Raw genomic sequence first — 16799 nt, 5'->3', positions numbered from 1 at the left:
ATTTCTGTATGTTCAATAAGGCTGTTTGCCCATTCATTTCAAAGCATGTTCATCCATTCGTTCACTCACTCATTCATTCATTCAATCATTTAGCAAATACCTGTTGAATGGCAGGTACTATCACCAGGTTTAGGTTTATGCAGGAAAATATGAAAAAAGTAGTCTTTTCTTTATGTCAAAGGGGCAGGTGGGCTTTCTGTGCTACTGTTTAGAGAAGGTAGGGGAGAAGATCTCAGGACTGATACTCTTGCCTCTACTTCTTAAGAGTCTGTGGAGACCTACAACGTCAGGCAGCCAAAAAGCCTAGTGCTGGCCATAGACCCGCTGTCAGACAGATCTACAATCCCAGGAAACATGCTATTATCTGCCCACAGGTCTGCTCTGTCAGTCTCATTTTAGACAAGGCCACTAATTGGCCGGCCTGCCTTGCCAGTGGGAAAAGAAATAGTTTGGGGAAGGAATTGGTAGAGACAGTGCTGGTCTGTTAAGTACCTCAAAGGCAGACTGCCCAAGCAATGTGGGAAGACTGATTCCTCCTGCAATTGTTTCTTTCTTTTCCTTTTCTTGAAAGAAGGTCTTACTCTGTTGCCTAGGTTTCAGTGCAGTGGTGCGATCACACACTGCAGCCTCTATTTCTTAGGTTCAAGCAATCTTCCTACCTCAGCCTCTGGAGTAGCTGGGACTTCAGGCATGTGCCACTACGCCTGGCTAATGTTGTTGTTGTTGAGATGAGTTTTGCTATGCTGTCCAGGCTGGTCTTGAACTCCTGGCTTCAAGTGCTCCTCCCACTCAGGCCTCTCTAAGTGTTGAGATTACAGGTGTAAGCCACTATGCCTGACTTGCTTTTTGTTGTTGTTTTGTTTTGTTTTTAGTGGGGATAGAATTTTGCAGCTCAGAAATAAAAATATATATTATTTTATTGAGCATCTATTACATGTTAGGTGCCGCTCTAGGGGCAGCAAAGGCAGCAGAGTATTAAAGAGAGTCCTTTCACTCTTATGCAGGGGAGACAGACAACAAACCAATGAACAAGGATTAAAGACTTATGTGGTTTAAGAGTTAAATATTAACATAATGGGAGCTTAGGAGAGCTGGGGTGGGGCATGTTGATTTAGTAAGGAGGTCAGGGATGGCCTTCTTGTCAAGATCATCATGGTGTAGGCTCACGGAGATAATCAAATGGGAATGTGAATGCAGTGATTAGCACAGTGTCTGATGTGAAACAAGTGCTCAATAAATTGCTGCTGTCGATGTTATTGTTAATTTTGTGCTGAGTTCCTTATTTGAATATAGGGACATTATGCCTATTTCATAAGGTTATTGGATAGATTAAATTTGGAAAAACATATCAATAAACTTACATGGCAAAGTCAACAATGATTGAGTACTAGCTGGGTGAGACTGCCAGGGGAGACAGACATAAACACACATAGAAACACATACAAGCACATCGTAGAAAGTTAGAGCAGTGTAAGTGAAAGGAAAAGAAGTCAGGGCTCAGGGACTGAGGAAGAGATGCCTGGGGGAAGGGCCAAGTTGTTTAGGATGGGAGGGGGGCAGGACCCCCTGAGGAGAGGCTTTTGGGCAGAGGGAGAAAGGGAATTCTGGAAACAACCAGCCTAGGAAAAATACATGTTACAAGCAGAGAGAGCCGCAGGTGCAAAGGCCCAGCGGCAGGGATGGGGGTGGCCCTTCAAGAACCAGCAGGGGCCGGGTCACAGATAGTCTCAGAGGTGACAGTAAGAATTTTGAGTTTTACTATAGGCCAAGAGATACACAATGCAAAAGTGTTGAGGAGTTTTGAGCAAAGACTGCAGTGATGTAATTTACTTTGTATTGTTGTTGTTGTTTTGTTTTTTTTGAGACAGGGTCTCCCTCTGCCACCCAGGCTGGAGTGCAATGGCATGATCTTGGCTCACTGCAGCTTCTATCTCCTGGGATCAAGTGATCCTCCCACCTCAGCCTCCCAAGTAGCTGCGACTCCAGGCTTGTACCACCACATCCAGTTAAGTTTTGTATTTTTTTTTTTAGAGACGAGGTTTCACCATGTTGCCCAGGGTGGTCTTGAACTCCTGAGCTCAAGGAATCCACCCACCTCGGCTTCTCAAAATGCTGGGACAACAGGCATGAGCCACTGTGCCCAGGCCCAAAGTGATTTACATTTTAAAGGATAAATCTGATCGATTCATTCGGGTAAAAAATCATATTGATAATATATATTTTTCTTTTTTTTTTTTTTCGGAGACGGAGTCTCGCTCTGTCGCCTGGGTTGGAGTGCAGTGGCTGGATCTCAGCTCATTGCAAGCTCCGCCTCCCGGGTTTATGCCATTCTCCTGCCTCAGCCTCCCGAGTAGCTGGGACTACAGGCGCCCGCCACCTCGCCCGGCTAGTTTTTTGTATTTTTTAGTAGAGGCGGGGTTTCACCATGTTAGCCAGGATGGTCTCGATCTCCTGACCTCGTGATCCGCCCGTCTCAGCCTCCCAAAGTGCTGGGATTACAGGCTTGAGCCACTGCGCCCGGCCTGATAATATATATTTTTCATGTATCATAAGATCGGCAGTAACATATACAAAGTGTCTGACCTTCAATCTAAATTAAATGTATTAATTAGACCTGGCATGGTGGGTGGCTCATGGCTACAAATCTCAACAGATTGGGAGGCTGCGGTGAGAGGATCGCTTGATCCTGAGAGGGTCAAGTCTGCAGTGGCCCATTGGTCATACCACTGCACTCCAGCCTGAGAGACACAATGAGACCTTGTCGCAAGAAAAAAAAAATGTATTCATTCATGACTACTTTGTGTAGGCATGCCAGATACAGCAGTGTACATATAGGCAGTGACAACATATTGTTTTCTGATGGACCCTCTGATGGTTTTATTGAAACAGTATAGATGATCAATAAATATTCATTTGATATGAAACTATGTATTATGATATTATATTATTCATATTTTTATCACTCTTGCCCTAAAAATGATAGTGAGCCTTCTCCAGAGGCTCTTTCGTTTGTTCTTTTTTTTTTTTGAGACAGTCTTGCTCTGTCACCCAGGCTGGAATGCAGTGACGTGATCTCTGCTCACTGCAACCTCCACTTCCCAGGTTCAAGCAACTCTCATGCCTCAGCCTTCTGAGTAGCTGGAATTACTGGCATGCGCCACCACACCCAGCTAATTTTTGTAATGTTTAAAAATTTTTAAGCTCTGGAATACATGTGCAGGACATGTAATGTGTGTCACGGTGGTTTGCTGCACCTATCAACTCATCACTTAGGTATGAAGCCCCACATGCATTAGCTATTTATCCAAATGCTCTCCCTCCCAACAACCCCCTTCAAGGTCCCAGTGTGTGTTGTTCCTCTCCCTGTGTCCATGTGTTCTCATGGTTCAGCTCCTACTTACATGTGAGAATATGCAGTGTTTGGTTTTCTGTTCCTGTGTTAGTTTGCGAAGGATAATGGCTTCCAGCTCCATCCACGTCCCTGCAAAGGATTTAGTCTGATTCCTTTGAAACACTCTCAATTTTTGTATTTTTTAGTAGAGACAGGGTTTTGCCATGTTGGCTAGGCTGGTCTCGAACTCCTGGCCTCAACTGCCTTGGCCTTCCAAAGTGCTGGGATTACAGGTGTGAGCCATCATGCTTGGGCTGGAGGCTCGTTCTTGAGGAAGAGAAGGAAGCAAAAGAAAAAAAAAGAGGAAAAAAGAAGGCAAGAGGGAGCAGGGAACTGCCATGTCTTACTACTGTCTCTCTGGATATGTGGATATGGCCTTCCTCTCATATGCCTATTTGGTGGACTCCTACTCACGTCTCAGGGCCCAGCTGAATTACCACCTCCTCCATGAAGCTAGAAGCCCTCCCTTCAACACAGGCACAGCAGTGAAATTGCTGCTGCTGGCCTGTTCACCTCCCTGGCTTCCAGGTCCATCTGTAATGAGGCAAATCCCACTACATAGGAGTGTGCTTTTTGTTTGCTCACCAGGTTCATGATTCTCATTTTTCTCTTGTGCATCCTCAGGAATTAGAACTGGTTTAGATGTGTGCCTGGTATAATAAATGTTTAGCACCTGGTGCCGTGGCTCATGCCTATAATCCTAGCACTCTGTGAGGCTGAGACTGAAGCATCACTTGAGCCAAGGAGTGTAAGACCAGCCTGGGCAACATAGCAAGACCTTGTCTCTACACACACACACACACACACACACAAGAAAATTAGCCGGGTGTGGTGGCACATGCCTGTAGTCCCAGATTCTTGGGAGGCTGGGGTAGGAGGATCACTTGAGCTTAGGACTTGGCAGCTGCAGTGAGCTATAATATCGCCACTGCTCTCCAGCCTGGGCAACGAAGTAAGACCCTGTCTCAAAAAAATGAAAAATAAGAAAGTTTAGGAAAGAAAGGAAGAAAGAGAGGAGGGAGGAAAAAGAATCTAATTCTCTCCTCCTTATTTTCCCAGATAATGCTAAAGCTCATTTCAACCAGCAAGTGCTGAGTTTATTGATCAACATTTCAGAGGTATTGAACTGAGTTTGTATTGACAGAAATAACTGGCCACCAGGCAGGGGGAGCGAGAAATGTGCTGACAGCCAGCAAATCATACGCCTGGTATTGGAGAGCGTGTCTATGCCAAAGGGGACAATCATTAATTTCCTATTCCTTCATAGTTACATTCCTTGGGTTGACTGACAAGTTCATTTTGGGGATTCATCTGGCCATTTATAAATAAACTCCTTTCTTATTCCATATTTCTAACTGCACCTGCCACCCAGATGATCGGCTGCCTGGCACTCACATAAAAATTTCAAATTGCTAGCAATAGCTCAACATGGTAGTTAAAGGAAATCTTCGGGTTATTTTGTGATATAATCAAGAGAACCCATTTCCCTACCATTGTAGATATCTCAGTTCCACGCACAAAACCCAAGAGAATTTCATTCTTTGCCCCCTAACCACGTTTAAATAAATGACATCCAAGCACATACCTATAAAATGATCTTTTGACACTTCAGCATTTGAAAGTCTCCTGTCAAAACTGTGTGATTCTGAGTAAGTCACTGAATCTCTCTGAGCTTGTTTTCCTGTTTGAAAGATGAGAATGCATTCATGGCACCGCTGATAAGGACAACAAGGTAACAGAAGTCAGCATGTTTAAAGCTCCCCAGGGTAGAAAGAAGCTTCTAATATTATCTCATTCAATCTCTTAACGAGTCTCATGAATGCTATTTGCATCTTCCTTTTACAGCAGCTCTGAGAAGTGACCTATTCCAGGCTGGTAAGTGGCAGGTGGGTGGAGGGGGGTGTATATGAACTCAGCACTGCCTGAGGCAGCTGCTCACAGAAAGAAAATGTAGCATTGATCTTATTGGTGATTTTACTCCTATGCTTGGTCTAAAATTCCATTTGGCCCCAGTGGCTTCAAGGTTAGCATAGGAAGAATTCAGTTAGGCTTCACATCAAAAAGGCAATTCTACTTCATCTAGAAGTAATTCCAGGGCCTCCAGGAGTTATCAAAGCAAAAGTTCTTAGAACCCAAATGCCTGGTGCTGATGTATCTAACATATTCATTGTTCAGTGTATTTTGCTAACAGTAGCCAGAGGTACCTTGACATTTGCATTCGTATACAATTTCTCTTAATGACTGTTTATATTTTAAAAGGTTTGGAGTAGTGCTAACTATTAACTTGGGCAGGAAAATTTCTCTGCTGAAAGATCATTGGGCATATGTGGTGGAGGTTTCAGGTTAAGGCAGAAGATATTTCACTTTTGTTTACTCAAAAGATATTTCCTGAATACCTGCCTGGGTTGGTGTTTGGTGGTATTCTGTCACTGTTGCTCTTTTTCAGCTTTCATTAGAGTGGGGAAGATGAACATTAATTGGATCATATGTTTATCAAGTGTTTACTACATGTCAGGCAGTGAGCTAGGCACTTAGCATATGCTAATTATCTTAGCCCAAGGGTGTGAAGCAGCAACTACATTACCCCCACTTTATAGATAAGGAAATGGGGGCTTAGAGAAGCACAAGGGTGTGCACAAAGACGCAGACAGGCTCTATGACAATGGGCTTTGGTAAGTGGGTGTCACTTGACAAACTTAGCATTTGGCCTCTAGTCCATGAAGTGAGTTGATTTTCATGGAGTGATGGGCACTTGGTCATCAATTTTACTATCTTTTCACTTTCTTTTATGTGTGACATATTCCATGATAAAAATTACATATATTTTTTAAAGTACAGTCTCTGGAGCTAGACTCCAAAACAGGAATAGGAATAACAATAGCATCATCCTCATGGGATTGTTGTGAGGATAAAATGAATTGATACAAACAAAGCATTTAGAGCTGATTGCATTGGAAATATTCAAGGTATATAAGCTGTTACTTACTGTAACCACTAAGATGGAAAAGCCTGTAGTGTTTAGCGTATATAGCAAGTCCTCTCCATGAGGTCCTGAATATGACAGACTACTCCACATTTTCCTAAAATTTTAAGTTATTTGATATGCCTGAATACTTTGCTTAGAAATATAAATGAACCACTCATATATCTAATTAATTTCATTTACTACTTTAGTAATAGTGATATCTATATAATATTTAAAATCACTTATTTATAATAAATTTAGAAATACTGTTCTTGCTCACTCTTTTGTTTCAATAAAACTACTTTATTGCAATTCTTGGCATATAATTCTTGATCCAGTTGAATGTCTCTTTCCCAAGCAGTTGCTATTTAAAATAAATTAGTTGAGAAAGTAACCTTCCTGTGTGAGAAAGTCATGCCTAAGTTGACAGAGTCTTAGCTGAGGAACGCTTTTAAGGTGTAGTCTTATATACCAGCATTCACAGTACTGTGGTTTGAGGGCTGATGATTTGTTGACCTGACTGGTGAGAGTGGGTGGGGCAGCTGGGAGCTGGTTGCTGGAAGCTCTGAGAATGAAGAGGTGAGAGCAAAAGAGAGAAGGCAGATGAAGCCATGCTGGTCCCGGTGAGATTGCACTGACTTTTAATCTATTTTTTTTATTATAAAAGTAATACATGGCTGCTGTAAGGCATTTGGACAACATCGAAAAGTAAAAAGAAAAACAAATCCATTAATCCCACTGCACAGAGAGCACTGCAATCGTTATTTTGCTGTCTTTGATCCAAGCATGAACGTTCTTTTTCTAGATAGCCTCATGGCTAACATGTCACCTGCTCAGTGTCATGGGATGACCTCCTAATATGAGGATTGTCACTTTTAGCAAATAAAAACACAAGGCACCCAATTAAATCTGGATTTTAAACAGCAAATTTTTTTTTGGTATACACACTTCCCAAATAGTGCAATTATTAATTGCTTGCCTGAAATTCAAATGCAACTGGACACTCAATATTTTATCTGGCAATTCCATCCCATGGCCAATGGCACTTACATCCCTTCTCCATTCTCCATTACTCCCAATCTCCTAACACCTAAAATAATTTATCACACTTATTATTTATCTTCTGCTTCTTCCCATTAGAATGTAAATTACACAAGGGCATGAGTTTTTATCTGGTTTACGCATGGAAATGTTTCCAAAATCTGCTAAAGGTGTATGACACACACACACACACACACACACACACACTTTAGAATCTTACTATACATATACTTTTATATTCTTCTTTCTCCTTAATTTTACTCCAAGGACATTTCAGGACACTTTTTTGTTTCTTTCAAGTACATGATTTTCATGGCTGTTTTGAAGTTGCCCAATTAAATGATCCAATCCCCTATTAGAGAACGTTTGGTTGTTGGAAGTTTTTCTCCATTATAATTAATGCCCTGATGGGCAGCTCAGCAGAACTGCAGGTGCCTAAGATTCTGCCTACACTAAAGCAGGAGAGATCTAGGAGTAATTCTGGCTATACCTTCTTACTAGCTAGATGACTTTGCACAGGTCACTGACTGTTCCAGCCTCAGTCCCCCAGTTGTAAACCGAGATGCTAGTAGAACCTGACTCTACTTGATATTGTTTGAACTCAATAAGATGATGTGTCAGGGTTCCTCGTAGGTGCCTGCATGGAGTGAGCACTCAACAAGACACACAGTTATTATTAGTATCATTCCCTACCCCAACACCTCTCCCTCCCTCCCTCCTATCTTCCCTCCTCACCTTAGTAATTATTTCCATTTATGCAACAGGCCAAATCTATCCATTTCCAAACCACCATACTTCTTTCTTCTTAGGTCCATAATTGCTTTCTCTATCCCAAGCCCACTGCCAGGTTAACTCCTGCTGATTTAAGGCTACCAAGAGAGATCAGCCTTTGAAGCTTCTCTGAGCACTCAACATCTGCCCCCAGGCCCACGCTTGGTTAGGACCCTTCTTGAGCATCCACATTTTTCCCATTAGCACACTTACTGCCTTGCCACACAATGGCCTGGGTATTTACTTTGCACTTCATTTGAACACCTGCAGAAAAGCAATGACTAGGCTTCCCTACTTCCCTTCTAGGACTGAGAGCCTTCTTAGTGCCCTGCCCTGCACAAGCACAGGTTAGAGGGAGAATCCACTACCAAAAAATCTCAGACATTTACTTGCCAGTTCCCAGATAGAAAACACGTGGGCCTCCTTTCTGCCCCTGAACCCAGAGTTTAGTTGGGCATTATTCTTGTTCTTCAAAGGAAGTGGTAGGTAGGGACAGGGTGGATGGTAATTGATATTTCATGGTGACTGAAAGACTTGTAAATACCTATTTAATAAAAAGCCCATGACTCCATTACAATTTAAAAGAAAGGAGAAAAATAGGCAAATGATAGTTATCACATAAAGACAGGAGCTAGCACCCCACTATGAGTTTGACCAGCATGATTTGTAATTCTGAGAACGATCCTGAAGATAGATAAAATATTATCATTGTTCTAATTTTATTTGTTTATTTAGTTATTGAGACAGGGTATCACTCTGTCACCCAGGCTAGAGTACAGTTGCATAAACACAGCTCACTGCAACTTTGACCTCCCAGGCTCAAGCGATTCTCCTGCCTCAGCCTCCCAAGTTGCTGGGACTACAGGTGGGCACCACCATGCCCGGGTTGGTCTCCTGGGCTCCTGGGCTTGAGTGATTTTCCTGCCTTGGTTGCCCAAAGTGCTATGATTACAGACGTGAGCCGCTGATGCCAGACTATTCTCATTTCGTAGGTCAGTAAAGAGAAGTTCAGAGAGGGTAGGTTATTTGTGCAATGTCTCAGTTAATCAGGTGAGGAGATAGGATTAGAATTCAAGGTCTTCCTGACACCCAAACCTCTGCAAACAGTATGAATTTAAGGCTCCACAATAGATGCTATGATGTAAAAGCAACTGGTTTTCCAAAATGTTCTTGGTAGAGTTCTCTGAAAGCCAATACATTCTGAAAGCAAGCTTAATACATTTATTTGTACTGGTTGAGCACCCCAATCTGATCATGTGAAATTTGAAATGCTCCAAAATTGGAAACATTTTGATTGCGATAGGACACCTCAGGTGGAAAATTCCATATCTTTTCTTTCTGCTGGTTCAATGTATACAAACTTTATTTAATGCACAGGATTGTTAAAAATATTGTATACAATTCCTTTCAGGCTATATGTATAAGGTGTATATGAAACATATGAATTTCATGTTTAGACTTGGGTCCCATCTCCAGGATATTTCTGTATGTCTATGCAAATATTCCAAAATCTGAAAACATCAGAAATCTGAAACACTTCTCTAGTTCCAAGCATTTCAGATAAGGGGATACTCAACTTGTACTTAGTAAGCACCGGGGGTCAAGTCTTGGCTAGGAGACCCAAGGGAGGCTCCGTATCTATTCATAAGAGGGTGGAAGTGGAAGCACTCATAGTTTTAGCACAGGAGCAGAGGATGTGAGTTAGAACTGGATCCTGGAAGGCTTTCTGAATGGAGTCTGGTGGTAGTATCCTATCAAAGTCTTAGTAATCTGGGCATAGTTTCTGCAGAATCAAGTTCTCCTGTATTCAACAGGAAAGCAAATGAAGACTATATTGATTTTCTGCTTAGATCAATAAATAAGATAAATTGACCAGAAGGGCTAAATACTGATCAGGGCGAACTGAACATCAACATTTACTAAGGGCAGAGGGAGGAGACACATAAATATCAGAAAAATGGAGATGTCAGTAGAGCATTGGGGCAGTGGCTCAGTTTCCACTTAAAATGTGTGTTTAAGGATTATTATTTTAGTCAGATCTTTACATAAAAAAAGGGAGTGGAATTAAGTTATTACAATAAAACTTCATTTAGTCAGACTATGAGAAGACCAACTGAATTTTAGAAAACAATAAATGCCACCAAATTTAAATGCATGGATATGATATGGCAAAACAAACAAACAAACAACAGTCAGAAGACCTGAGTCATTAAGTGTCCTTGTTAAGTACAGAAAATCACATATTATTCATATGTGTATTCTATTTGCCAAGCACAGAGCCTGGAATATAGATGGAATCTTGGATTGAGTTCTATGAGAGCTAAGGAATGGGGTAATAATAGTTGATTTGGGAGGTGATTTCAAGAAGCAAGTGAGGGACTGAGAATTGAGCCTAGGAATGGAGGAAAGCAAACAAGGGTATATGTATTAGTCCATTTTCACAGTGCTATAAAGAAATACCTGAGGCTAGGTAATTTAGTTTTTAAATTTTTATTTTGATTTTTTTTTATGAGATGTTGTTTCACTCTTGTTGCCCAGGCTGGAGTGCAATGGCATTATCTTGGCTCACTGCAACCTCTGCTTCCCAGGTTCAAGCGATCCTCCTGCCTCAGCTTCCAGAGTAGCTGAGATTACATGTGCCCACCACCACGCCTGGCTAATTTTTTGTATTTTTAGTAGACACAGCGTTTCACCATGTTGGCCAGGCTGGTCTCGAACTCCTGACCTCAGGTGATCCACATGCCTCAGCCTCCCAAAGTGCTGGGATTACAGGCGTGAGCTGCTTTGCCCCTCCTAGACTGGGTAATTTACAAAAAAAGAGGTTTAATTGACTCACAGTTCCACATGGCTGGGGAGGTCTTGGGAAACTTACAATCATGGCAGAAGGGGAAGCAGGGACGTCTCACATGGTGGCAGGTGAGAGAAGAGAAGACAGCAGGGAAAACTGCCATTTATAAGACCATTAGATCTCATGAGAACTCACTCACCATTATGAGAACAGCATGGGGACACCATCCCAGTGATCCAATCACCTTCCTCCCTTGACACATGTGGATTACAATTCGAGATGAGATTTGGGTGGGGACACAGAGCCAAACCATATCAGTGTGTTAATGAGGGGGATACCAGGTGGGCAACAGTAACTCTATCTCGTTACGGTCTCTCTGAGAGACTGGGTAAGATACATCCCTGAATCTTTCCATGAAGGGGCAAGAAATCTGGCATATTTGTCTACCAATTCCCTGTTCAGCGTTTGCTGTGGATTGTGTCTAAGGCCATCACCACTCCCCACCCACTCCCAAAAAACAACCTCAGGCAGAGAGATTTAGGTGCAGTGCACTGAAGCTGCAGGTGACAGCTGTCAAGGACCAAATGTAGATGGAAAGGACACACGGCAAGTGGTAATACCAGCCAAAAGACTGCAAGATCAAACTCTGTGCTCTGTGACAATTGTCAAGTCAGTCTCCTCTCTGGGCAATCACGGTCTAACTCTAAAAAGCGAGGCTTAAATCTTCATATTCCCTCCCAGACTTAGTGTCAGTAATTCTGAAAACCAGATGGTCAAACTCAGAATCAAGGATTACAGGCCCTTTAGGAAATTGCTTCTCACACAGATAAAAATGATATATGATGAGCATTGCACTTGTTAGCGTTTAACTGTGAGCTTTTCAAGTGCTTGAACACACACACAAAGATGTATATGTAATAAGTGATCACTGAGGCATTCTCTGTAGTAACAAAAAACTGAAAACAACCTAAATACTCTTCAATTAGGGCACTGCTGAATAAAACTGGCATATTCATATGCTGGAATGTTCTCTTGCACTTAAAAGGAATGAATTGAATCTTTATGTGTCACCATGAGCAGAGTTCAAAAAATATTGCTGAGAGTAAAAAAAAAAGCAGGATGCCGAATGTTATATATAGTATGACACCATTTAAAAAACAAGCACACATCACAGCATTCCTACGGGTAGGTTACATATTTGGAAAAGTATTTTTAAAGGACTGAAGTGACAACACAAACTCATTTAAAGTTATTTTGGAAAGACCTGGAAGGATAAAAACCACATTTATATGAGTGGCTACTTTTGGGCAGGGAGAGGAGGGACAAAGACTAGATTAGCAATGATAAATGTGGATGGGGTAGTCAGAGTGATTTTAGTTATAGTGATATTGTTCTAATTTATGAAAGCAGAACTGATTCATGCATTAAGTGAACTTAAAAAAGGAGAGAAATGTCTAGTACATAGCCTAGTGTCACAGGAGACTACATGATAATGTGGAAAGAGTTTGAAGCTGGATGCAGTGGCTCGTGTCTGTAATCCCAGCACTTTGGGAGGCCAAGGTGGAAAGATTGCTTGAGCACAGAAGTTTGAGACCATCCTGGGCAACACAGTGAGACCCTACCTCTACAAAAAGTAGAAAAAATAGCGCCAAGCATGGTGGTGTATGCTTGTGGTCCCAGCTACTCAGGAGGCTGAGATGGGAGGATCGCTTAAGCCTTAGAGGACAAGGGCTGCAGTGAGCTATGATCACACCACTGCACTCCAACCTGGGTGACAGAACAAGATCCTGTCTCAAAAAAAAAAAAAAAAGGAAAAAAAAGAGTTTGGAAAATAGAGTTGGAAAGACCTGGTGAACCTACCTAGCAAATAACTTCTCTGCTAAGAGCCTTCACTTCTTCAGTTGCAAGGTTGACAAAACCAATTTCACAAAGCCAAGTGACCACAGGGCAACCTGTAGTGTCTTCTGTCTAGATCATAAATTTGTATTCACCTCCTGTTTGTTCCCTGCTCTCTTATCTGTGTTTTTTCATACTTTAAAAAATTGTTAAAAGTGATTCCTTTTAAGTTTATTTATTTATTTTTTGGAGACAGGGTCTTGCTATGTTGTCCAGGTTGGAATGCAGCGGCACGTTCACGTCTCACTGCACTGTTGATATCCCTGACTCAAGCAATCCTCCCATTTAAGCCACCCAAGTAGTGAGACTAAAGGCATGTGCCACCACACTTGCCTAATTTTTTAAAAATATATTTTGTAGAGATGGGTCTCACTATATTGCCCTGGCTGGTCTCCAACTCTTGAGCTCAAGTAATCCTCTTTCTTGCCTTGACCTCCTAAAATGCTGGGATTTCAGGTGTGAGCTACCACATCCAGTGTTATTTCTTTATTGAGTTGAAAGTTGAGGTTCCTGCCTAACCCCATGGAATCAGGAATTTGATTAAATAGACTTGGCATTAACAAGTTCTTGATGTTTTCTTAATTTCCATAGTGCCAGTTGTTGTTGGAACTGAGCAACCATTCAGCTAAACATTAATATACCATTTTACCTGGCTTTGTGGGTATCAGTGATTATCAATGAGGAGGCATTCCACAAGGACAACACTAGGGGGTCTTATCAAAGTCAAAGGGATATACCATACACCTGAGTTAGAACTGCTGGAGTTAAATCCAATCAGGAGAAGCTGTTAGGGCAGACTGGCCTTTTCCATAGTGGTGTCCAAAGGTGTTCAGGCCTCTTGCTTTTACACAGGCTGTTTCCTCACCTGGGACTCTGTTATCTCTCCCAACATTCCCATGCCCACATCCTATTTTCCTTCAGGTTATTTTCTCCATGTTGCCTTCATGAATAAATTTCCTCCCCACAAAATAATAATGATCATGAACCATCCTTTGTAAAATTATAACAGCGAGAAAAACCCAACATAGGAGAATTATGACAGTGGAAGAAATCTGACATAACAAACTCCATCTTGCTTCTAATCTCCAAGCTATCCTTGTTTATTCCTGGTGGAGGCTATGGTAACCTCAGGAGGAATTCAGTTTATAGTTTAACTTTGAAACAAAGATACTAACAGCTCCTCCCTGAAACAAAACCCATCCTTGCTTGGGGACCACACTGCCTTTGTAAAACAAAGAAATTAGCAGCAAGATTAAAAATTATGGCTCAGGAGTCATGCGGCCAGAGACCACAAGATTTCTAACCTCCCCAATTACTCCTGTATATAACATCACTGTTGTAAAACCTAAGATTGGTGTTTGAGGTATTTTTTCACCTCCTGCATTCTGATAGCCAAGCAGACTCAAAGAAGTGGCTCATCTGGTATTGTGGCCCCCACCTAGGAACTGACTCAGCACAAGAAGACAAGCTTTAACTCCCTATTCATTTCATCCTCAACCCAACAAATCTGCATTCCCCATTCCCTAGGCCCCTGCTCATCAAACTATATTTAAAAAACCTTAGCCTCCAATTTTTCAGGGAGGCTGTTCGAGTAATAAACTCCTCTCCTATCACTTAGCTGAATCTGTATTTATTAAACTATTTCTCTATTGCAATACTGCTGTCTAGGTAAATTGACTCTGTGCAGAGGGCAAGAACCTGTTGGGCAATTACAATTATGATGATTACGATAGTTACCATTTGTAGAGAGCAGCATTAGTTACCAGATACCATGCTGGATCCTCATCTAATCCTCATAGCAACTCTGAGAACCAAGCGTCCATATTCCCATTTTATGAAAGAAGACATCAAGGTTCAGAGAGTGTGGAAGGACATGACAGAGGAGGGTTTGCCATTTTTCATGGGTGATGCTTTTTGACATTCTCCTCCCTAACCATATGTATGGCTGCCTGGAGTCTATTGTTTCTGTGATATGTAATTTGCAGAGAGAGAAATCATTTTCAGGAATTTTTCTTCTTGAGAGCTATATTCCTAGACTTAATCCTCAGAAATGAAAAGTTTAAAAATTAAAGTACAAGTCAGAGAGAAAAAAATAGAGCCTTCTGAAATGATCTAAAGTAAGAAGTCAGACCGATTCTTCAAGGCAGCACATGCAGAATGGAGACAAGGCAGGAAGCCTGCCATTGATGCCAGCTCATCCTGCAGGAAGGATGAAGAGGAACTAAGCCATCGCTTCACCTGCTTCCTCCCTCCCCTTCTCCATCGCTCTCTTTCCTGCCCCCCTCTTTCTTCTCTCTCCACCTTCGTTTGGTTCTCAGGCTCCACAGGAAATAAGTGGGAGGGGACAGCACATTTACTTTGTAAAGCAATAAGGAGACTGCTTCTGTACCGGTTTTGTTTTATTTTTGCCATAAGCTTGCTTCCGACTTGCCAGGGGGTAAAACATTTTACCATATCCAAGAATTTCTTTCTTTCTTTCTTTCTTTCTTTCTTTTTTAAATTGGACTTCCTAAAAATGAAGAAAGAAATGGAAAAATTTGTTCAAAGTTAAACGTAGAATGAGTGGTTGTGATTGCAATTTTACCTAAATTCTGACTCCAAATCCTATTTCTGGCTACTGATTGTGTGTGTGTGTGTGTGTGTGTGTGTGTGTGTGCGTGCACGTGCGCGTGCATGTTCATGTGTGTGAAAGCTGCATTATTCATATGGCCATTTTTACTTTAACTCACCTTATATGCCCAGTCAATAACATCGCATATATGACAGTGGTCCTTTAAAATTATTTTGGAAGGCTGGGTGCAGTGGCTCACACCTGCAATCCCAGCACTTTGGGAGACTGAAGTGGGAGGATCCCTTGAGCCCAGAAAGTTGAGACCAGCCTGGGCAACATAGTAAAACCACATCGCTACAGCAAAAAAATTTTATAATTAGCCAGACATGGTGGCACATGCCTGTAGTCCCAGGTACCCACGCAGCTGAGGTGGGAGGGTTGCCTGAGTTTAAGAGGTTGAGGCAGCAGTGAGCTGAGATCATAATGGAGCTGAAAAATTCCTGTTGCCTAATGACATTGCGACAGTCTGCATAACACAATGAATTAATCACCTGTTTGTGGTCATGCTGGTATAAACAAACTGAACTGCCAGTTATGTAAGAGTATAGCACATACAATTAATGTGCAGTATATAATACTTGATAATAATAATATATGACTATGTTACTGGTTTATGTATTTAGTATAGTATACTGTTGATTGTTATTTTAGAGTATATTCCTACTTATGTCTTTTAAAAGTTAACTGTTATAGGCCGGGAGCAGTGGCTCACGCCTGTAATCCCAGCACTTGGGGAGGCCAAGATCACCTGAGGTCAGGAGATTGAGGCCAGCCTGGCCAACATGGTGAAACCCTGTCTCTACTGAAAATATAAAAATTAGCCAGGCATGGTGGCATGTGCCTATAATCCCAGCTACTCGGGAGGCTGAGGCAGAAGAATTGCTTGAATCCAGGAGGCAGAGGTTGCAGTGTGCCAAGATTGTGCCACTGCACTCCAGCCTGGGCGGCAGGGTGTGACTCTGTCTCAAATAAATAAAAAAAAATATATCTATAAAATGAAATAAAATCAAATAAAAGTTAACTGTTATAGAGCCTCAGGCACGTCCTTCAGGAGGTATTTCAGAAGAAGGCACTGTTATCATAGGGGATGACAGCTCCATGTGTGCTACTGCCCAAGAAGACTTTCCAGTGAGAAAAGATATGGAGGTAGAAGACAGTAATATTAATGATCCTGACTCTGTGGATGCCTGGGCTAATACGTGTGTTTGTGCCTTAGTTTTTGACAAAAAAGTTTAAAAAATAAAAATAGGAAAAAGGTTTATAGAATTAACATATAAAGAAAGAAAATCCTGGCCGGGCGCGGTGGCTCAAGCCTGTAGTCCCAGCACTTTGGGAG

General features: G+C 41.8%; 1 protein-coding gene across 1 annotated transcript in view; it reads right to left on the bottom strand.

Moving 5' to 3' along the window:
• The window catches only part of ASTN2 (astrotactin 2), a 982181-nt gene that overhangs the window by 455432 nt on the left and 509950 nt on the right, over positions 1-16799 (bottom strand). The window lies entirely within an intron of this gene.

Source organism: Colobus angolensis, unplaced genomic scaffold (assembly GCF_000951035.1).
Source record: "Colobus angolensis palliatus isolate OR3802 unplaced genomic scaffold, Cang.pa_1.0 Scaffold301, whole genome shotgun sequence".
In the NCBI taxonomy this organism is placed as follows: domain Eukaryota; kingdom Metazoa; phylum Chordata; class Mammalia; order Primates; family Cercopithecidae; genus Colobus; species Colobus angolensis.
This window is presented reverse-complemented; position numbering and strand designations above follow the sequence as displayed.